Genomic DNA, 23,761 nt, shown 5'->3' with positions numbered 1-23,761 from the left:
GCTTCCCTCGTGAAAATGTCAGGGCATCAAATGTATGTTATTACCACATAGAACTGAAATGCATTATGTATTTGTATTTAAGAACTGTAATAGTCATTTGCTGCAAAGAATGAAAAGAGTAAGGACTTGATTTTCAAATTTTTCCCTGAACCTGTTTTCTTACCTGGAAAATATGGATTATAACTGCCTCACAAAGTCAGTTTATTATCAAATAAGTTACTGGATGGGCTAGCGGGTGTAGCTCGGTGATAAAGCACTTCCCTAGCATGTATACAGTCCTTCCTTTGATCCCCGGGACCACAAAAACAAAAACAAAAACCAACAACATAAAGCTTTGAGGGAGGAAGGATCTAAACATTTTGTAAATTCATATTTTTAAAATAAGCTTCATTCCTGGCTATATTTTAAGACTCTTTTCCCCCACAGATAGGTCATGATATTTTGTGATATTTTCTCTCACCATATAAACATTTTTAAATCTTAGAAACAATACAAGATATAAATAAAACCACATAAATATCATTTAAAACATTTTTATTTAGCCCATAAAATCCAAACTCATTTTCCAGAAAAATTCCCTCAATAAAGTGACATACATACCCCCCACCACACACACACACTTTTAAAAAAATTTTTTAGTGCTGGAGTTTGAACCCAAGGTGTCATTTCAAAGTATAATACTATATTACAATTGAACATTTTCTGCTCCCAACTAAACTTCATGTTTTCACTTCCTCTGTGTTTGATTACTTTCAAATTGTGAAAAAGAGAAGGGAGGGTTAGGTAGTAGAAAGATTTGGAAGACTGCAATTTTGAATTTCTTACCTTGGCTTCCATGGTTTTGAAGCCAGCCCTTCTAAAGTGGTTTGCAAAATGATGTATGTATTTGCATATGTGCAATTTTATGGGAGAGAATCATGCAGAGAATCATGACCTAGAAATAATTAAGAACTACTGTGAAATGCCTTCTTTCAGTCATTTCTAAATACCATGACAGACTGTTTTTCCAGCAAACACTTATTAAGCTCAGTACAAAATTTTGGAAGAAGAATTAGAATCAAATTCTGATTTTCACCTTATCTGTTGAGTGATCTTGGATAAATTACTGAATTCTCCAAGGCTTAATTTTCCCATGAGATTATATATATTGTGTATTTAGCACAACATCAGACACACAGTAGATAACAAACACTGAAGTCATTGTCTCTTGCCTTCACTCATTCCTTTTCCTCTATTCCAACTAGTCAATAAGAACTGTAGGAGTTAAATGACCCCAACATTGACCGGTCTTACAGGAGATGAGAGTCCCTTTCTGCTAAGTCATGAGAAGCTTTGGCCTGATGAAGGCTACAACAGAAGTACTATATTATTTTAGAGAGAGGGATTTTGTTCTGGGAAATGAGAGTAGATTTTACAAAGGGAGAGTCAATTGAGCTGAGCCTTCAAGGCTCAGTTTTTATAGTTTTTAAACTTTTATAGTATTGCTTTAACAAGTCCTTTCAAATGCATCAGTACTCTTCATTGCCCTTTGTTTTTCTCCTCTGCCTGACCCACCATTTTTATTGTAGTTGAGCAACATTCTTAGTGGTCCCTGTTTTGATTTCTCTTTTCAAGACCTGTATCTGCCCCTTCTATTCTATTCTGCTCTTCCTTCAAAAATTTACTTGAACAATCAAAAATTAATGCTATCAAACTCACTTTCTTTCAGGCACAGTAGTGCATACCTATAATCCCAGTTTACTTGGGAAGTTGAGGCAGGAGGATCAAAAGTTCCAGATTAGCCTAGGCAATTTAGTTTGACCCTATATCAAAATAAAATAAAAGGAGTAGCTGGGCGCAGTGACACACACCTGTAATCCCCCAGTTGAGGAGGCTGAGGCAGGAGGATTGTGAGTTCAAAGCCAGCCTCAGCAATGGTGAGGTTCTAAGCAATTCAGTAAGACTCTGTCTCTAAATAAAATACAATATAGGTTTTGGAACATGGCTCAGTGGTTGAGTGCCCCTGAGTTCAATCTCCAGTACAAAAAACAATAATAATAAGAAACCATAAAAAATAAAAGGACTAGAGACATAGCCCAGTGGGATAGCACTTGCCTGATACATGTGAGGCCTGGGTTCAATCCCCCAATACTTACTTAACCAATGAGTATGTGCAGATGAGAGAAGAATCTTTCTTTAATATGTAGGATATTTTTATTATCAGTGAGTTGACAATAGTAAAGAAGGGACCAACATAGATGTGTGTATCAGAGGACTAATTAATACTGGATAAAAATAAGTTCATTTGGGCTGTGATTGTAGTTTATTGGTAAAGCGCTTGCCTAGCATGTGTGAAGCTCTGGGTTTGATTCTCAGCACCACATATAAGTAAAAGTCCATTGACAACTAAAAAATTTTTTTAAAAGTTCACTTTATAAAATAGTGTTTTAAAATACAGCTATATAAATATTTTGAATGAATATCTTATTTAAAAACTTTAAAGTGAGTTAAGAACTGGAATAGTGTTAATTATTTTTTGGTAAGTCCTTAAGATTTGCCTTGTATTTTCAGTTGAGAAGTGCTCTGGAGAAAGGCCCAACATTGGATTCCAGGAAGCCTAAATTAATGTCTTTTCCACATCACTAGGTGACCTTGAGAAATTCTTCTCCAAATTTTTCATCATCTGTTCAATAAAGATAATAATTCTGGTTGTTTACATAATATAAATACTGGAGAGAAATTTGAAGACACTCTGAAAAGTACGTTATTACTAGGAGAAATCTTATGTACTAAACTGCAGGTGTATGATTGTGCTATTTTTTTTGTTTGTTTGTTGCTTTGACTAAAATACCTATAAAGAACAACTTTGGGGAAAGTTTATTTAGGCTTATGTTTTCAGAGGTTCAGTCCATAGTTAACCCACTCTATTGCTCTAGGCCCAGGATGATGCAGAACATCATGGTGAAAGTGTATCCAGGAGGAAAGCTGCTTAGCTCATGGCAGCCAGGAAGCAGAGTAAGAGATTGAGGAGCCAGGGACAAAATATAATCCCCAAGGGCATGCCACCTCTCCCCCAACCCTGCCAGTGACCTACTTTCTCCAGCCATATCCCACCACCTGCGTGCAGTTACCACCCAGTAATCCATGCAAATTATTAATTCATCAGATGATTAATCCACTGATTAGGTTACCACTCTCATAATCTAATAATTTCAATTCTGAATTCCTGCATTGCCTCACACATGATCTATCAGGAGACACCTCAAATCCAAACCATAAAGAAGATTCTCTACACATGTTTCCAAGTGTATTAAAAGGCTGACTACTGTAGAACAATATAACATCAGTAATATTTATAATCTGAATTGTTGATTTGTTTTTGGCAACAGAGACCAGACCTACAAGTATTTCAAACCCTACTCTCCAGTTTTTTTTTTTGTTTTTTTTTTTTTTTGTGTGTGTGTGCTGGAAATTGAACCTAGGGTCCTAGTAAGCATGCATTATACCACTGAGCTACACCCCTAACCCTCCATTTATCTTTAATGTGTTCTATGTCTTGTGTTCACTGGTAGGAATCCTTTGGTATGGAAAATTTGGGATTGGAATGTATTCTTGCTTCTAACCTAAAGAAAACAGGAGTATATTTTTCCAAACTTATTTTCTAAAAGTAAGTGTTTTTTGCAAGCTAAGGCGGGAGATCACTTGTGTTCAGGAATTCAAGAGCAGCCTGCATAGTATTATGAGACCTCATCTCAAAGTAACAACAAAAAAGTCGTTATTAAAAGAATAAGTATGTTCTTTAAAAAGTGAAATTATATTTAAGGACTCACATTTAAAAATCAAGTTTAGGTCTGGTTTGTGTCAGGAATCATTACTGATCTTCTACCTCTCTTTAAGAAAATCTCACTTGAAGGATTTTTTCACTTTAAGGAATCTGGAGATCAAGTCTCAAGAATGTTTACAACAGAGCATGTGATGGTTCACACCTGTAATCCAAGCTTCTCAGGAGGCTGAGGCAGGAGGATCTTGAGACCCTGTCTTGAAATAAAATCAACTAAGGATAGAGAACATTTTTACTCTTAGTAAATTGGCATTTTAACTTTCTTCATATTGCATTTGACACAAATTATAATTCAAAAGTATGTTTTAGAAAGAGTAGATTGTTCAGCATTGACATAAGTATACTTTTGTTCATTTCTTTTTTGGAAAAATTGGTTATAGGAAAAAACCTCTTTTGGACTAGATTCTACTCTGTGAATTTATTGAATGCATTTCTGTAAACTGCTTCTTTTCCTTCAGACACTAAATCCAAACATTAAAGGTAAGATAGTCTGATATGAACCTTAAGATAAGCTATTTTGTCTTTTTAAAAAATGAGGTTATCAAATTACTAATTGAAATACAAAAGTAAATTATTTACCTTTTCTTCTCTGGAAACAAGCAGAGTATGAAAGAATATATATATATATATATATATATATATATATATATATATATATAGAGAGAGAGAGAGAGAGAGAGAGAGAGAGAGAGAGAGAGAGGGAGAGAGAGAGAGGGGGAAGACAGGGAGAGAGGGAGGAGTGTGTGTGTGTGTGTGTGTGTGTATGTATGTGTGTAGTATATATTTTATTATAAATGATTCAGGACACAGAATATTGAAAGTGAACTCAGTTTATAGGCATCCTTCAAGTAAAGAAGCTTTTTCAAAAATTTAAACTCACCAAGTCAACTAAATACAATCTATGGAAGGATTATTTTAATGTAACTATATGTTATGATTTAGATATGAGGTGTCCCCTAAAACCAATGTGTGAGACAATGGAAGAAGGTTCAGAGGAGAAATGATTGGGTTATAAGAGCCTAAACCCATTCAGTGGAGTCATCCTCAGATGGGATTAACTGTGGAAGATGGAAGGTTATGACTGGAAGAGGTGGCATTGGGGCCATGCCTTGGAGTACATACTTTTGTATCTGGTGAAGGGAGTCTCTCTTCTTTCTGATTTTCATGTGAGCTGCTTCCCTCTGCCATATTCTTCCACCATGATGTTCTACCTCACATTGAGCCCCGAGGAATGGAGCTGGCTATCTTTGGACTAAGACCTCTGAACCCACTAGCCTCTAATAAACTTTTCCTCCTCAACTTGTTCTTGCCACGTCTTTTAGTCACAGAGTGAAAAAGCTGACTAAAACACATATAAGAAAGAATATTTGAGACCTGATATTTATATGTCAGGTGCTAAGAATGGAGACAGAGATTTACTCTGAAGTCAATGAGGCTTAAACTCAGGATTCATCATTTGCATGAACTTCTTTCAAGGCCACCACATGATCAATTTTATTTTTTAAATAAAAATTGAAAAAAGTAAAATATTTAAACCTTGCTCAGTTAATTATGATGTCTCTCATTTTAACTTTTAATCAATTACAGTTTCCCTTGTGTTTAGATTTTTTTAATGATAATGATCTACAGGAGATTATCAATTGGGAGTACAATAGTTATATAGGATATATTTCCTTGGTCACTTGTGTCTATATTGTTTATTATAAGGAGCTGTCTGGTGTAGAAATGGGTTCCAGGAATACTGCAGTCTCTACTGTGCTGATTGACAGCATCCTATGATGAAGGGGTCACATCTTAATATAATGACGTCCTATTGGATTAGTTTTATATTGCTAAATAAGAAATTACCACAAATTTAGTAACTAAAACCAATACTAGTTATTATCACAATTCTTAGGGTGGAAGTCTGGGTATGATGTAGCTGAGTTTTCTATTCAGGGTTTCACAAGGCTTGGCTGCCATCTCATCTGCAGTTTGGAGTCTTTTCCCAATATCGCATGTTGTATTAGCATTCAGTTTCTCACTGTTACATTTCCTTGCAGGCTTTTAGTGGGAGCTACCCTTAGCAACTAGAGGTCACTTGCATTCCTTGGCACATGGCTTATTTCGTCTTTAAAGCCAGCATAGGGAGTTTCCCTCATTTTAAAATTCTTTTTTTGCTATGAAACTATCAAGTAGGGCGTGTCTTTTTAAAAAGGCCACAGCTGATTACTCTGGCCCACCCAAGATAATCTCCCCATTTTAAGATCTACTGATTTGGAAAATTACTTGCCTCTTACAAAATCCCTTTATAACACTGGGTGTGGTGGCTCGCTCATGCCTTTCCAGCTACTTAGGAGGCTGAGGCAGGATTTCAAATTTGATGCCAGCCTTGGCAATTTGGCTAGACCCTCAGCAATTTAGCAAGACCCTGTCTCAAATTTTAACGTACTCCTGGGTTCAGTTCTCAACACCAAATAAATAAACAGCAAAATCTCTGTATAGCTGTACCTAAGTAGTTATTGGCTGACCAACTTGGAGAAAGTGTTTGTAAACCAGAGGATGGGGACCTTGGGAATCATCTTAGATTGCTGCCTATCACAACTTCAATGTCCAGCACCAAATGTATGCGGGTTACTAGAAGTTCTACCTTATTATAAAGGTTTTCAACTATGTATTTTCATAGGCTGGGAAGAAAATTCAAACACAAATAAAATGAAAATTTACTCAATTTACTTACATAGCTTACATATATAATATATAATATATAAATACAAAATATGAATAAATATAAAATACAATATAAATATTAAATATACTGAAATGTTTCTATTAGAAACAATAAGTTGAAGACTCTTAATTTAATTTGTTAAAGACTTAGAGATTTGGGGCTGAGGATTTAGTTCAGTGGTAGAGTGCTTGCCTGGTATGCTTTAAGCCCTGTGATAGATCCCCAGCAGCATGAAAAACAAAATCCAAAACCCTTTTTTTCTATTAGAAACAAAGAACTCATAAAGACTAATAGAATATGCAACAAGAGAAATCAAGATGAGTGGTATAATTAATGTAAATTACCCTGTTATACAGAATTAAATTCTAGAAGTTTTTTGCAGAACACACCAAGAACAGTAGTTCATTTAAAGGAAGAAATAAAATTTGAAAATTAATAATCATGTTAGTCAGACGTCACTGTGATTAAAATATTGCCCTCTGTCCCCTGCCCCTCCCCCTGCGAAAAAAAAAAACCAAGAAAGATTTATTTGGGCTCATGATTTCAGAGGTTTCAGACCATAGGTGCTTGGCCCGACTGATGTAGACCTGTGATGAGGCAGAACGTCATGGCAGGAAATATGTGGTGGAGCAAAGCTACTCACTTCCTGGTGACCAAGAAGCACAATTGCAGGGAGATACAGAGCCCACTTGCGTGTATGTGCAAAAGAGCAAGAGCATGAGTGCAAGAGTGCAAGCAAGTTCTAGGAGAAAAAAGAAAATGCTGAGGCAGTAGTATCACAAGTTCAAAGGCAGCTTCAGCAACTAAGGGAGACCTTGTCTCAAAACATTTTTTAAAAGGACTGGAGATGTGGCTGAGTGGTTTAATCCTGGGTACAAAAAAACCCCACCACCACCACCAACAAACAAACCCCAAAACAAAAACAAAAACCAAAACCCTTCAAAGGCTCACCCCCTGTGACCAACCTTCTTCAGTGAGGTCCCACTCCCTAAAGTTTTCGCCACTTCCCCATAGCATCACCAGCTAGGGACCAAGCCTTCGACACATGAGCCTTCAGGGAACATTCCAGATCCAAAGTATAACAATAATAAATAGTCTCAGTGCTTTTCTTGGACTCTGAGGAAAGGAACCCCTGCCCTGATTCCTGCACTTTAGTAACACCTTGCCCATTTTAAATTCTGAAGCACAAAGACACAGTTGCCTCTCAGTATCAATGGAAGATTGGTTCCAAGACTTAAGGATACCAAAGTCTGAAAATGCACAAGTCCCTTATATAAAATAGCATAGCAGTTATAAGTAGACTATGCAAACATTTATTCTTTTTTTTTTTTTTTTGGTACAAGGGATTGAACCCAGGGTCTTGTACATGGTAGGACATTACTGTGATACATCTCAACCCTTTTTGTTTTTGTTATGAGACAAGCTTTTTGCTGAGTTACCCAGGCTGGTATCAAACTTGTAATCCTCTTCCCTTAGTTGTCAGGTTGCTGGGATTATAGGCACCACCATGCTCAGCTATACTTTGAATTATCTTTCAATTGTGTTTAGTATCTAATAAAATTTTATGTAAATAGTTGGTATACTCTATACTGTTATACAGAATAATGACAAGGAAAATTGTCTATTCATGTTTAGTACAGATGCAACTTATTTCCCCAGTATTTTTGGTTCTTTGTTTGTTGAATCCACAAATGCTGAATTCTTGGATATGGAGAGCCAACTGTATTTATTTATTTATTTTTTGGTCTCATGGCCATAGGAGGCTGGCTGAGAGCAAGAATGGCCGAGGAGTCAGAAAAAGAAGAGGAGATATTGCTATTTCAGGCTGTCCCTTTCCCCAAATCACCAGGTGGGTGTCTAGGCAAATTAGGCACTTGGCACTTGCTCTTTTCTTTCTTAACTTTTGCTTGGCTAATGTTTTTTAGGGAGGTGAGCTTCTAGAAGGGTGAATTTCTTTCTTTCTTTCTTTCTTTCTTTCTTTCTTTCTTTCTTTCTTTCTTTCTTTTTTTTTTTTTTTTTTTTTTGTGTGTGAAGCAAAAGAGAAAGTGTCTGCCTACTCTAGCTTCCTGAGGCATTTTACCAGGTAACTTCCTTCTGGCACTTAGATACATGTACCACCCCCAAATCCAACTTGTTGACAGAGTGTGCGTGGAAGGACTAGGAAGGAGAAAAGTCAATTATGATTTCTAGCTATTTTTTTTTCTGATGAGCATAATGTATTTAATTGAGATAAGAGAAGAGCAGGCCTATGGGAAAGAGGGAGCGAATCAAAGATTCAGTTTGGAACAGAACTAAAATGCTAGTAGATTATGCGCTATGAAAGTTCATATTGAAATTTAATCATTATTTTAACAGGTGAGAAGTGAAGCCTTTAAGGGGTGACTCTGCCCTCCTGAATGGATTAAGGTTGCTATTGTGGGAGAGGTTTAGGTGTGTGTGTTATAAATTCTGCCCCACCCCACCATCTTGCATATTTATACTCTCTCTGCTCTTGTGAGATGTCATGCCATACCCTTGGACTTACCAGCCTCTAGAACCATGAACCTAATAAATGCCTATTGTTTATAGTTTATTCAGCCTGACATTTTCTTATAGCAGCAGAAAATAGACTAAAACAATATTCAAGTGGAGACATCAAATGAGCAATTGGACATTTGAATGAGGAACTAGTGGGAGTTGACTGAGCTAGAGATAAATAACAATATATATTACGTAGCTCATATTACCATGGGGGCAAATGTTTTTCACATGTCTAAACAAACATTTGCAGTTCTCTATGATAGATTATATGATTGTGCCCTCTACCTATTTATCTATTGAGTGTCTGACAATTCTTAAAATTCATTATATGTTTACAATTTAAAATGTGTCACTGCTGGGCATGGTGGTTCACACCTATACTCCCACTTATTCCAGAGACTGAGGTCAGCCCAGGGAACTTAGTGAGATCCTCTCTCAAATTAAAAAATAAAAAGCGTTGAGAAGTAGCTCAGTGATAGAGCACTTGTCTAGCATGTATGAGGCCGTGAGTTCATTCCCCAGTGCTGCAAATAAGAAACCAATGAATAAAAATAAAAAGTGTAACAAATCAAATCACCTTCACAATAAACTTGATACATGGTTTTTAAAACGTCTTTATTTTGCAGAGAAAGAGATTGAGGCTTAAAGAGGTTAAATAATTTCTCATGTCATGACAGCTAGTAAATGGTAGTGCTGGGCACTGGATCTGGTTGTCTAATGAGAGTTCTGACCTCCAGTGACAAATTTAGAAGTTATCAGCATATAACAAATAAGAAAAACATATTTGCCCTCCACAAAGAAATGATGTACACTTCATGTTCACAAAGAAGAGATATATTAAGTCTCCTGAGAACTCATAGGATGGTAGATGGAGTAAATCAGGCTTAGAGACTTGATTTCTCTGCATATCAAGTGTGAATCCACCTTTCAGGAATGGACTCATATTAATCTGGTTTATAAATCTGCTTTTTAAAAGCAGAAGGCCAAATTGCAATGAGAAATCACTGCCCCAGAGACAGGGAAATGCAAAATTCATGAAACGAGGTGGCTTCTTCTTTTTTTTTTTTTTTAAAAAAAATCTTAGACAAAGAGTAAAGTGTATGGAAATATTTAGCGACCTAAAACAAGAAGTCATCTATCTGACACTTGGGATAATCATTCTGGGGAAGAAAATCTCTGAAGCCTAATGCCTTTAATCATCTCACTTGCTCTCTCATTTCAGCAATTGCAACCACACCCTTCTGTCTCACCTCACCTGAATGATATTTCTGTTTTGGCCTCTGAAGACATTTGTTACCCTCGAGTAATGGATTTACCCAATTCCAAACACTTGGATAGGTGAAAAGCTCCCCTGATTTGTGTTTCAATAGATAATACCTGTGTGTGTGTGTGTGTGTGTGTGTGTGTGTGTGTGTGTGTGAGAGAGAGAGAGAGAGAGAGAGAGAGAGTGTGTGTGTGTGTGTGTGTGTTTCACTGAGAATTGAATCCAAGACCTTGTTCATACTAGTCAAATGCTCTACTATTGAGCTACACTTGCAGCCTGACAATACTAATTTTTATCTTTAAGATCTTCCTTTTTTGAGGTCCTATAGCTGACCCCACTTCTGATGGAAAGTCACTTTAGATGCCTTAATAAACTCAGGGATCTTACTATCACGTTCTAGCCTCAGGGTCCACTGTGGATCCTTAGTTACTCTCATAGCTTTAGTTTACAGTCCCCAGCTTCATTAATTATTGGCCATACAACCTAGCCATACCACATACTTCATCTGTGCCTTGGTTTCTTAATCTTTTTTAAAGAGTTGACTCTTTTCTTAAAATACCTTTATTTTTATTTATTTTTCTGTGGTGCTGAGATCAAACCCAGTGCCTCACATATGCTAGGCAAGCACCCTAACACGGGGCCACAATCTCAGCCCTCTTAATCTTAAATTGGGGGAATAGAACCAAGTTCATAGGTTTACTGGCTATTAGGTGAACTGGCATTATAAAACCCAATGACTATGATGTTAATCACAGATGATTTTGAGAATTATAAAAAGGGGATGGGGGAGGGCAGGGCACCTCATAGCATGAGCTTCAAAACTGCATTGAGAAGCAGTAAACTGAGAGATTTTAAAAAAATAGGCAGTGTCAAAACAGAAATATCATACAGGTGAGGTGAGACAGAGGGATATGGTTGCAATTGCTGAAATGAGAGAGCAAGTGAGATGATTAAAGGCATCAGGGATTTTCTTCCCCAGAAACATCATCCCAAGAGTCAGATGGATAACTTCTTGTTTTAGGTCGACAAATATTCCATACACTTTACTTTTTGTCTAATTAGGAAAATTAGGTAGTGTTTTATTTTGTTTGAGAACCTATTGTCAAAGGACAAAGTTACAACAATTTAGTTACAAGATCTTAATTGGCTTAATTTTTTATTCTAGAACTGGGAGACACTTTATTCTATATTATAGAGTAAGTTCTCTAATAAGCAAGCAGAAGAGGTTGGTTTTATAGACAGAAAAAGAATTGAAGATAGAGACAACCAACAAACCAAACAAACAAAAGCCCTAAGAAGGGAATTGGACATTTAAAGTTACTTTCCTTGAAAGGCAAACCAGAAGGTAGAACAATAGAAAGATAACTGATTAATTACTTTTTTGTGTGTAAGGATTAAAGCAGAAAGAACTTCCTTATCATGCCTTTTTGAGAAATTTTGCTGTTATCTCTCTAATACAGGATTCTGAGACAGTCAGATAGACAGTTTAATTTCAGGTTGGTGACTAGAACTTTAGCTTAAGTGACTTGACTTAGATTTTCTGTTGGGGTCCTACGCAGGAGTAGGCCTAAAGAATTGTCTCCTTATAATTTTTATTTAATACCATTTATTAGAGGGTGGTAGTATAGACAGCAAAGAAAGAATTTTTTTTTAAAGGAGAACTGGTTAACACATTTAGTTGAAAGATTAGACATCAAGAACATGAAATGCTTATTGGGTTAAACATTTAGGACATAAATCAGTGAACATAGCTGTTTAGTTTCATTGAAAGAATTGGGATTTTCAATGATAAAACAGCAGCTTGAGGACTAATTTGAGGGGAAATATAGATGTGCGGAAGTGGAAAAGCAGACCAATATTATATTCTTTTTTTTTTTTTGTACAGAGGATTGAACTCAGGGACTCTTAACCATAGAAGTATATCCCCAATCCTTTTTATTTATTTTTATTTTGAGACAGAGTTTTACTGAATTGTTGAAGATCTCACTAAATTGCTGAGGCTGGCCTCGAACTTCTGATCCTTCTGCTTCAGCCTCCCAAGTCACTGGGATCTCAGGTGGGCATCACTGCAACTGGTCAAGATGTCATTTTTAAGGAGCTTGGCTGTGAAGGGCATAAAGAGGGAAGTGCCTCAGAAGGACTGATTACCCAGAGAAAAGGTTTAGAGATATGTATGTAATTTAGGAGCAATACAAAGGGAGAGGCTGGAGAATCAACCAGAGCAGAAATATAGGATGCAGAGAGAACTCTGAGGAGGTAGAATGAAGTGGGACCAAGATATTGAACAAAAGAATCCACCCTGAGCCAGAAAAGAAATGTCTTCTACTGAGGAGGAAGCAATATGGAAGATATACACCGAAAAATATTAAAGTAAAAAGCAGAAAATTGGGAACGTTTGAAACTGAAATCTATACCTTCTTCTGTGTCTTTGGAGCCACTGGCCCAAATGGGTATATCCTCTACTCTAAACAGAGAAAGTAGGGAGTAAGAGCCTAAAGAGAAGGTGACATCAAATAGAACATTTGCCTTGATTAATAACTGAAAGCCCAACATTGGGGATTTATTATTTAATTTTATTGGCTTTAAGAATACAGGTGACTTATTGGTTCATTCAACTGAAAAGGTGGTGGGTGGGTGGTCAGTTGCACCATAACTCTCTTGCTAAGAGCTGTTTTGGGTTCCCCTTCAGGGTGGCAGTAACATTGCTGAGGAGTTCCAGGTCTCAGAATCATGTATGAAAACTTCCAGGGCTAAGAAGCTGTTTCTTTCAGGTGTGCTCTTCCCAGAGTACCTAAGTTTTGTGCACAGAACTCCCCAGCAAACCTTCTTGTACACCTCATTGGCCCAACTACTTTTCCTGGACGGTTTCTTGTGGCAAGGAAGTTCCCTTTGGTGGTTGGATTACCAAGTGCTGGGTAAATTCCTGAACCCATCACTAACACAGCTGTGGACCAGCTGTTCTCAAGCAGAACTCTAGCATGCAGGTGTGCAGTAGGCATTTTGGATTATTAGAATGATTGCAAGTGGAGGCCATGGTTGCTAAACTTCCTAAGATGCAGGTGATGGCCCTGAAGAGCAAAGAACTGGGCAGCCCCATATGCCAATTGCACCTGATGCTAGGAAATACTGCTGTAGAAGAGAGACCTACTCTTGAATTAGCTCACTGGTTCATGGAAGGATACCAATGTCTGGACAAAAGTATAGAAAGAAGGGGAAGCTGGTGCAGGGAAGGCAGCCAATCCCAGCTACTATAGAGATCATAGGCTTTGAAGCAGAGAGCCTGGGATTTAAATCTTGGCTCTGCTACTTTCAAGCTGTATGATCTTGGGCAGGTTAATGAAGCTTTGAAAGCCTTACTTTCTTTAGTAAGTTTAAAAAAAGGAATAATAATACCCACTCATGAGATTACTGAGAGATTAATGGATAAAAAAAGAGTTTGAAATGTTCTGGCTCATAGAAGGGGCTCAATGTCTGTTGATTTCCTTTCTTCCTGTTCTTATGTGTATTAGTTTATGGTGTAGCCACTTGATAAAACCTGAAAGGATCAGTACCTTGGCATTTCCAACAAATGTTTTTTTGAGGTGCTAATATCATCTAATGAGGGCATGAGCCATCATTTAAACCATTAGATTAGGAACATTACAGATGGTCCCAGCACAATGTGTTCATGTCACAGATGGCTCATAATAGCAAGTCTGTATTAATAAACAAGAATAGACATAACAGTTTGAGCTCTGGGCTTTCATTTCTTTCTTAAATATACTATTACTGTATGAAATAAATAAAATGTGTACGCATACATATTTGCTTTTTATCTGTTTCACACGCAAAAAAAATGGCTCTCATTTAGCTTTTAAAGGCATCGTTTGCCCTTCAAACACAGGTCTTTGTGGATACTGCTCCTTCTGTCTGGAATTTAACCCATAATTTTCTTTGAGATTCCATGAAGATCATTGATTTCCCTGGAAAGGCTGCTCCACCTTTCTGGACTATATGGTTTCTTTAGTTTTTATTCTCATATCCCTGCGTTTTTGTTATCTATTGATGTTACAAACCACTTCAAAATCCAATGGTTTAAATACTAACAGGGTTATTACTTCTCATGATTGCTTTGGTTGGCCAGGGATTGGCTAGTGTGCTGAGACAGTTAGAAAATCACAAAGCTGGTGTACCTTGCTGACTACCTATGCAACTCAGCTGGGACTATGGGTCAGTGCCCTTGGTTATGTTTCACGTGCACCCCTATATGTGATTGCTTGATTTCTCCCCACAGAAGAGTCTAAGAAACTACATTTCTCCCCACAACTAGATTCTAAGAAACTACATTCCAAGAGGCCTAATCAAACTTTTTGCTAACATAGATGTTTATAATGTCCCAATGGTGAAAGTTAATTTGTGTGGCCAAACCCAGTGTCATCATGGAAGGAGATTACTGAAGGATAAAATAACAGGAGGCATGTTTCATTGATGCCAACAAAGTTTACCATAGCTAGTGAACCCTCCCTTCATAGAACTCATCATTGTTTGCAACTATGTATTTGTCATATTTATTTTATTATTTTTTCTTTTTTTTTTGACTCTATTACCTATAAAAACAAAGAACTTTTTGCTTTTTCTGCTAATCATTGTGGAACAAAACCTTATTTTTGAAGATGGCCAAATGACTCAGAAACTAACAGTAGGTGCCACTATGCAGGGCTTGCAAAAGGAATTGGTCCAAAACTGGTCTGGCCAGTGTTAGTAGATCATCCATCTCGTCACTATTTTCAAGAGAGTTGCAGGCATATGGTGCTCTCTCCCCGAAACATGGGAGAAGGGGTTGAGGAGCTTCCCTCTCACCTCTGATCAAGTGAGAGGGATTGACCTGGAGACCTTAATATATGATCCTTGAATTTTGGCTCACCATTACTCTAGAGAGGGAAGGCAGAGATTGAGTTAAATCATGTGGTCAATTATTTAGTCAACCATTCATTTATAATGAAATCCCAATAAAATCTCTGGACACCAAGGCTTGGAGGAGTTTTTAAGTTGGTAAACACATTGTTGTGCTGACTGGGTGATATGTCCTGCCTCCACAGGGGGAGGGCACTGAGACTCTGTTTTCTCCCAGCTGTCACTTGCCTTATGTGTACTCTTTAAAATAAGGCTATGATTGCAAATATAGCATTTTTCTGAGTTCTGTGAGTTGTTTTAGCAAATTATCAAACCTGAGGGGATTAGGAGAATCTTTGAATTTTATCCCGCCAATCAGAAGTATGGATGGCCTGGGACCCCCCTCCCCCTACTAGAAACAAAAACAAAAACAAAAACACTCCCCCCAGACTTGTAGTAGGGATTTAGTGCAAGCCATATTGAGGAGGACTTAGTCCTTATCCTGGGGGTCTGTGCCAACTCTGATAGTTAGCATCAGAAATTAATTAAAATATGCTCAGTTGGTGTTACTCTAGTTGGGGTTAAAATAAAATACTGAATAAGTAATCATCAAAATTTTTAGTTGTTTAATATAATTAAAAAATTGATTTCTCATAGTTATGTAGGTTGACTGGGCTTAGCAAATCAGCTCTTACCTGTATAGTAAAATAGTGAGATGGCAACTAAAACCTGAGCAGGTGATGCTTGGGCCAGGAAGGCTGGAACAGCCAGAACTGGCTAGGCATCTCTCTCTTTTCATAGCTTTTTCACACCACGATGATATCAGAGTTGTCATACTTCTCCTGTGGTGTCAGTCTTCTCTGTGAGTGAACATTCAAAGAAATCACAAGTAGAAGCTGCTGGTCTCTTAAGGCCCAGTCCTGACAATGAAGCACAGTATCACTTCTACTGTGTTGCACTGGACAACACAGTCACAAAACCTACTCAGTCTTAAGAGGAAGGGGCACAGAACCCAACTTACTGATGGAAGGAGTAAAAAATAATTTGTGGCTATCTTTAATTTGTCTCATAGGTTCTCTCTGGCATTTTAGACTGATTGCCACAAACAACATGACATGATGTCTGGTTTTCTGTTTATCTCTGTTCTTTCTTAGTCTTCAAAGATGCTATGGGTTGAATGTTTTTGTTCTCTCAAAAATTTATTTTGAAACTTTGCTTTCTGTCCCAATGTAGTCACGTTCGAAAGCGGTACCTAATGGGAGGTGTTCAGGTCGTGAGGGCTCCACTGTCATTAATGGATTAATGCTGCTACAACAGGAATTTGCAGAAGTGGGTTTTCTTTCTTCTGTTCTGTCATAGGAGGGCAAAGTGATTATCCTTTGCTCACCTTTTCACCTTCCACCATGTGAGAACATAGCAAGAAGCCCCTCACCAGATGCTGGCACCTTGATCTTGGATTTCTGATCTTCTAGAACTTTTTATAAATAGGTTTTATAAATGCTGTATACCTAGCATGCAGGCTAGGTATGCTGTAATAGTAATGTGTTGTACTAATACAGTAATGCTGTAATAGTAACACAGAATGGGCGGGACAAATGGAAACTTCATTCTTCCTGTACTCAATCTCAATCTCTTCTGATCTTTTCTCCTCATTACTCATTTACTCTTTTTGCTTTTTTTTTTTTGTGTGTGTGTGTGTGTGTGTGTGGTGCTGAGGGTTGAACCCAGGGCCTTATGCATGCAAGGCAAGCACTATACCAATGGAGCTATATCCTCAGCCCCTCATTTACTCTTGATAATTATAACTACTGTTTTGACTTTATTCATCACTTTTAGGTTTATGATCCTCCTATTTTTCTAAAGATGGTTACTCTCCTGACTTACAGCTGAAGACCTTTTACAACATTTGTGGAATGCAACCATACAGGCTTTGTGACTTTGTCAGATCCCACTCACCCATGAACAGAATTGTGAGTTTTGACTCCAAGTTGGTTGAATCTTCCTTGTATTACTGTTCTAAGAATCTCCCATTTTCATATAGCTGTACCCTCATTCTTGGCAACTTCCACATTTCCAGAATGACCTAGTCATGGGACCCAAAAGTCATGGGACCCAAAAAAGTCCAAAAGTTGTGGGAAGGCTGACTGGCTACATGAACAAGAATGACTTATAAGAAATTTAAAAGACATTTACTGTATAACCTACATTTAGTAATTTCCAGGTCATTCAGCTAATAAGAAGAATTGATATGGTTTTTGTGTTTCTACTATTTGTACTTTGTCATAATTGCATTTTATAGCTAAAACATGAACAACTTGTAGCTGAGGATGTAGCTCAGTGGTAGAGCACTTGTCTAGCATGTGTGATGCCCTCAGTTCAATTCCCAACACTGAAAAGAAAAGAAAATTAAAATTATAAAAAAAAAACAAGAGAAACAATGCACAACTCAGTTGGCCAATATATGATTCACAGCACTAATTCCTATTTTTTAAGTCTTTCACAGAATATGCTGACATGATATTTAGTAGTAAAAATAAAAACAGGTAGTTGTTCCTGTAAACATTTTTAAGAAAAGATACATATTTGGAACACCTGTTCACTTTTAAAGGAGAAGAAATAGACTATGAACATTGTTTAAATAAATCTTAATCTGGTTACATGTATACTTGAGCTCTGGTGGTAGACCATTTCTGTGTTTCATCACTTGTTACCTCTAAGGTGCAAAAACTTAAGTTTTGTGATGGACTATTACTGTAGTTTCTTTCCTATAATTGGTCTGCTTCTGAGGCTAATTTAGCAATCAGATCACTGCATAAGTATTCCCATTTATGGATGTACCACAGTTTCACAACCTCAGTCTGATGCCATCTTCAGTGAACCTCAACAGGCATAAGGCACTGTGGAGGATATAAAGATGCCTAAGAAGTTAAGATTACAGAGGGAGAGCAGAACTACAAGTAACTGAGTATGTAGCTACATGAATGTGAAAGAGATACAGGCAGAGTGGTACAGTGCAGGGGAATTAAGGTTTGCTTCTCATTTGAAAAGAAAGAGAAAGGAGAAAGCATTCCAGATCAAGGGGGCTGGGCAGAGGCATGGAGCAGGAGAGTTCAGACTGCAGTCAGGAATGAGTAAGCCCTGTGCTAACTAATACCCGAGTGTGAGTGGGCGACACCAAGGAAAAAGACTGAACAAAACAATGTGGCAGGTCCTGGACTCTTCTTTCAGAGAGGCATGAGTCATAGAAGCTTTGAACATGACTGGGATTTGTTCCAACACTGTTCCATGATAATGTCTCTCAGGCAGTACTATGACACTGTTTGATTGCTCAAGCCTCTTGTGTCACTTTTTTTCTGATGGAAGAGACTCATTTTAAAATAAAAACAAAGCAAAATCTCTTACCCTTGACCATGTCCCCTTCTATTAATTTTATCCGTAAGTAGCCAAGTCCTTCAGAACACAGTAGAATCTGTCTCTAACCCTTCCACTTCTGTTATGTTCTTTAAAACCTCTCAACTTGTAGGAGGGTGGCGGGGGGGTGTAACTCAGTGACCAAGGACAGGCTTACAATATTCAAGGACCTGGATTCAATCCCCAGTACCAAAAACAAATCAAACAAACAAAAAAATCCTCCTAACTCCTCCAATATCAAGAAAAATCTACTGTAGAAAAATTACATGAAATATTTATGTAATTATTTTTTATTTTTATTTAAATTTTAGAGACCATCTCGTTATGTTGCCCAAGTTCCTCTTGAATTCCTTGAACTCCTGCTTCATCTCCCAAGTAGCTTGGACACAGGTGCACACTATCATGCCCAATGAAATACATAATTATTAAAGAATATTTAGACAATACATAGGAGCAAAAGTATGAAGTTAAATTCACACATGGTCTACTGTCTCAAATGCAATTATAGTTAACATGTTGCTGTATGTTCTTTAGTTCTTTCCTTTGTGAGTGTATTTCTGTATTATCTGTGCACAAAATCCTTCATATATAAAAATGGACACAAATAATTTTATTATCTGCTTTCATCACTTATTAATAACACATAACCACTATTCAGTATTTTTCTACAAATTCAATTTTTATATTGGATTTATTGAGGTATAATTTATATGCAATAAAACTCACCTTTTTTGTTTTTGTTTTGTTTTTTAGAGACACAGTCTCCCTATGTTGCTCAGGCTGATTCTCAAACTCTTGGACTCAAAAGATCTAACTGCCTCACTTCCTGAGTAAAAACTCACCTTTATAAAGTGCTTATTCCACATATGATTTATCCAGTCTCCAAGATAGACATTTCCAGTTTCTGGTGATCAGTAATGAAGTTACTATGAATATTCATATACAAGTCTTCATATGGACCTATATTTTCATTTCTCTTGGAAAACTTCCTAGCAGTGAGGTTGCTGGGTCTATGATATGTGTTTAACTTTATAAAAGAAATTGCCAAATTGTTTTCCAAAGTATGCTACATTTTACATTACATGGTAATATAGGAGAGCTTTATTTATGTTACATTTACATGGTAATGTTAGGAGAACCTCATTTACTCCGCATCTTTACTGGTTTTAAAAATAATCCATTCTAATAGGCGGAAAGTGGTAGCACATAAGGGTTGTAATTTGTGTTTTCCTGTACTATCAGTATCTCTGTGATGAAATGCCTGTTCAAATCATTTGCCCATTTTTTTTGGGGGGGGGAGGGAGGAGGCCGTGGTAATGGCATTTATTTTATTATTATTTTATAACTACATTAATAGACTTGGGAGGGATGAGTCCAAGTTTGGAGAGACCAATACAATTTGGAGGATTCTCATTAAGGAAATAAGTATAAAAATTATTTATAAAAACTTGGAAGGGATTCTCCTAGAGAATTGAATGAAAGAGTCCATGAAGTGAGGGACCCAAAGCTTAACCTTCATTAGGGTTACAGTAAATCTGCCCTGGATGGAACATAACTGGTAACCCAATACCTTATTGTTGTTCATTTAAGTTGTTTCTTTCTTTTAAATTAAATTAAAATTTTTTATGCCATTAAACTCAGATTCACGTAAATAGTTTATAGCTAAATCTTGGCATATATACATATATTATTATTATTATTTTCAATTTCCTTGGCTTAGTCTTCTAGAAGTAGAGTAGCTGGATGATCAAGGAATATGAGCATATTAAAAACTTTGATACAGAAATCATACTATTAATAATTCTAGCAGTTTATACACAACCCCTCCACACTTACCAACTCTCATTATAATTTCTGCTTTTGTTTTATAATGATTTTGTCTCCATTTGACTTGAGCCAAGTTTATACCCACATTGTGTCCCTGAAACTGTTGATATATCACCAAAGACCTGTTTTCCAAGTTCTTTTCTGAGTTCTCTTTACTTCCTATCTTCTTGATTTCTCTGTGTCATTTAATATTGTTGATTATTCTACTATTTCTTTGGAATGGTTTGTCCATAGCCCCATCTACAGCTTTCCTAGGATTGCTATCCTCTCCCTTCCTGCCCTCCTGCCCTGGTCATCTTTTGTTTTGCTCAGCCCTTCAGTGTTGTTGCCCCTTGAAGTTCTTTCCTGAACATCATATTTCCCTTCTTGTTTCACCTATGCTGACCAATTTCATGTGTTGACTAGGCCACATACTGCTCTACTTCATTTAATGCTTCTTCCCTCTATGTAGGCTTTGGCCAGACCAAGCTGCTTGCAATTATTTAGATACAGTAGGCTGTTGTCAGCATATTTGTGATGTAAGAGAACCCATTTAATATTAAAATTCCAATCTCCCATTTCTTAAATTGGTTTTCTGCAACTGAACTTCCTCATGTTAAGAATGGAAACCAAGAAACTGATTCTAGAATCTGGGCTGGCACCAGATTTCAGAAAGGGTAAAAAATGAGGATTGTAACATACTTTCTGACTAGCACTGCTTAGCAAAGTCTACATACGTATATATCCCCTTTCTTCTTATAAAAGTTATTCGTGCCCCTGAATCTCCCCAAAGATGGAGATTTGAGACAGAATGATCTCCATTAGCTTTCCTCAGGGCTGTCTTTGAATAAACCTGTTTTCTTCTGTCAACTTCTGTCTCCCAAATTTAAGAATGACCTGCGATTCTGATAACAATGATTCTGTCACATTGACTGTGTTTCTGCCACTCTCACTCATGCCAATGTTCACCCAGTGATCATTTATTCATCTTTCAAGACTTAAAATTCACCTTTAGAACCAAGTATTTTATAATGTCCCCAAGTAAAATCAATTTTTCCCAGACTTACTTTAATCATAGCATCTGAAATACTTTCTTTTTGTACACTTGTGGCATGTAAATAATAGCAAATAATTCCTTACTAGTTTAGTTTTTAAATTTTTTTTTAAAAATTAATTTTTCCTGAGTACCCAGTACAGAACTATATCAGACCTTAAGCAATCATTGGCAAGAAGAGTCAAACAGGTGGCATCACTGTACCAGACCTTAAACTATAATACAGAGCAATAGTAACAAAAACAGCATGGTATTGGCACCAAAACAGACTGGTAGACCAATGGTACAGAATAGAGGACACAGAGACTAACTCACAAAATTACAATATATGAGGACACAAATTGGTGTGAACATACTTTATATATAACCAGAGTTATGAAAAACTGTGCTATATATGTGTAATAAGAATTGTAATGCATTCTGCTGTCATTTATTTTTTAAAAAAATCAGTTAAAAAATAAAAAAATTATTTTTTCCTGAGTACCTAGTACACACACACACACACAACTTCTTGGCACTGTGATCAAATACCTGACAAGAACAACTTACAGAAGAAAAAAGTTTATCTTGGGCTCACGACTTCAGAAGTTTCAGTTCATGGTTGGTCTAGTCCATTGCTCTGGACCAGAGGTAAGGCATAGTATCATGGCAGAGGGCATGGCAGAGGGCATGGCAGAGGAAAGCCATTCTGTAAATGGTCACCAGGAAGCAAATAGAGCAAGGGAGAAACCAGGGAACAAAATACAATTCTCAAGGGCGTGACACCAGTGACCCACCTCCCTTGACCATGTTCCTGCCCACAGTAACCACCTAGTACAGTAATCCTTTCAAATTACCAATCCATCAAATGAACTAACCCACTGATTTAAATTATGGCATCCATAATCTAATCATGAGTTTTGGAAGGATGCCTCATATTCAAATCATACCAACTTGTTATTAATATTTCATTTTACAACAATCCAGATTGTGCTGCAGTCAAAAGGTTTGAAATATTAAGAGAGCTAAGTCGGAGAGTAATTTATAATACAAAATTAAAACAAATCTCTGTCCCACTACTCTGGAACATAAAGAGGGAGAAACCTTGTGTTCACAGAAATCAGGGAGTGATGTCTAGCCAAGTTAAGAAGGGAATCCTTGTCTCTCACACAACTGGTAAGGCAAGAGATTTTCCTTCGCTTCCACACACTTGATGTATGGTAACAAGGCTGTCTTGGCATTGATGTTTAAACAGAAACTGGGGTATTTCTTGGGTTTTCTGAATCCATCATCAACTTTAATGTAGATCTGTTGCTTTCTTTCACTCAATCAACTTTAATTCCTGTTTCCTAGATGGCAAAATTTTCCTGAAAGGTTAGAGAATAGCTACTTCTTGAAGCATGGGTGAGAATGTTCCCCTTGCTTGCAGGGGTCTTACTCTTTAGGCTTGGATATTCCATAATAGTGATAATAATGATGGCAATGACAATAGCACTACAGTAGCAACCATGACAGAAACCACTGTTGTAGTAGATAAGAATGCTTTCTGGGTGCTTTGCTAAGCATTTTGAAGACATTATCTCTCTGAATACTCATGGTGGCCTTATTTGGTAGGGATCCTTATTATCTTCATTTTACAGGTGATCAACAAGCTCAGAGAGATTTAGAAATTTGCCTAAAGCTATGCAGCCAGCAAGTGACAGAGCTGAGGAATGAATCCAGATTCCTCTTATCTAAGAGACTCCAACTCCTTTAATCTAGTCTTCTCTGTGTCTCCAGAACTATTTTGATTATACAGCATATATAGTAAGATTGACATTGGTAATTTTACATTCCTTGAATTCCAATTTTCAGTACATTGAGCAAATTTATATGCAAAGTCATGTACAATAATTTAAAAAAATAAAAACCTGAAAATACATATCCTTGCATTTTTTCTAATTTAGAGAAAGTTAAAAAATATTAAGGGCTATGTGAATATGTGTAGTTCAGTTGTAGAGCATAGTATGCTCATGGGCCTGGATTCACTCAAAAACCCAAACTAAAAACCAACCAATCAACAAACAAAACCCCCTTAGGTTGGAAACCTTTGTCCCAAGTAAGAATATATTCTAAGTAATGGTGAAGTCTGGGGTTCACAGGTCTGTGAATCATCTGGTGAGTCATTTTTCACCTCTAATGTACAATCCATTTCCAAACACACCATTAGTTGGAGATTAATGCATAAACTCTTAAGTCTTTAAAATTGCTCATTATATAAGTCTTACTGGCTCTTCAGATGAATATTTTCCTACCTCTAGTTCTAATCAACCACTGCTTCAAATA

At 37.0% G+C, this 23,761-nt stretch overlaps 1 protein-coding gene across 11 annotated transcripts in view; it reads left to right on the top strand.

Moving 5' to 3' along the window:
- The window catches only part of LOC110597892 (uncharacterized), a 179,430-nt gene that overhangs the window by 4,327 nt on the left and 151,342 nt on the right, over positions 1 to 23,761 (top strand). For 3 of the 11 annotated variants that reach the window (XM_078017068.1, XM_078017067.1, XM_078017069.1), the window contains exons 2-3: positions 8,290 to 8,379; positions 12,274 to 12,370. The gene's annotated coding sequence lies outside the window, so the exon portion shown is untranslated. Of the gene's footprint in view, positions 1 to 8,289; positions 8,380 to 12,273; positions 12,371 to 13,003; positions 14,116 to 17,022; positions 17,157 to 19,350; positions 20,234 to 23,761 lie in introns of those variants that run through there. The other 8 variants (XM_078017074.1, XM_078017073.1, XM_078017075.1 and 5 more) reach the window with 6 other exon arrangements.

The sequence above is a fragment of the Ictidomys tridecemlineatus genome, chromosome 7 (genome assembly GCF_052094955.1).
Source record: "Ictidomys tridecemlineatus isolate mIctTri1 chromosome 7, mIctTri1.hap1, whole genome shotgun sequence".
In the NCBI taxonomy this organism is placed as follows: Eukaryota; Metazoa; Chordata; class Mammalia; order Rodentia; family Sciuridae; genus Ictidomys; species Ictidomys tridecemlineatus.
The sequence above is the reverse complement of the archived record's forward strand: the minus strand, read 5'-3'. Positions and strand labels throughout refer to the sequence as shown.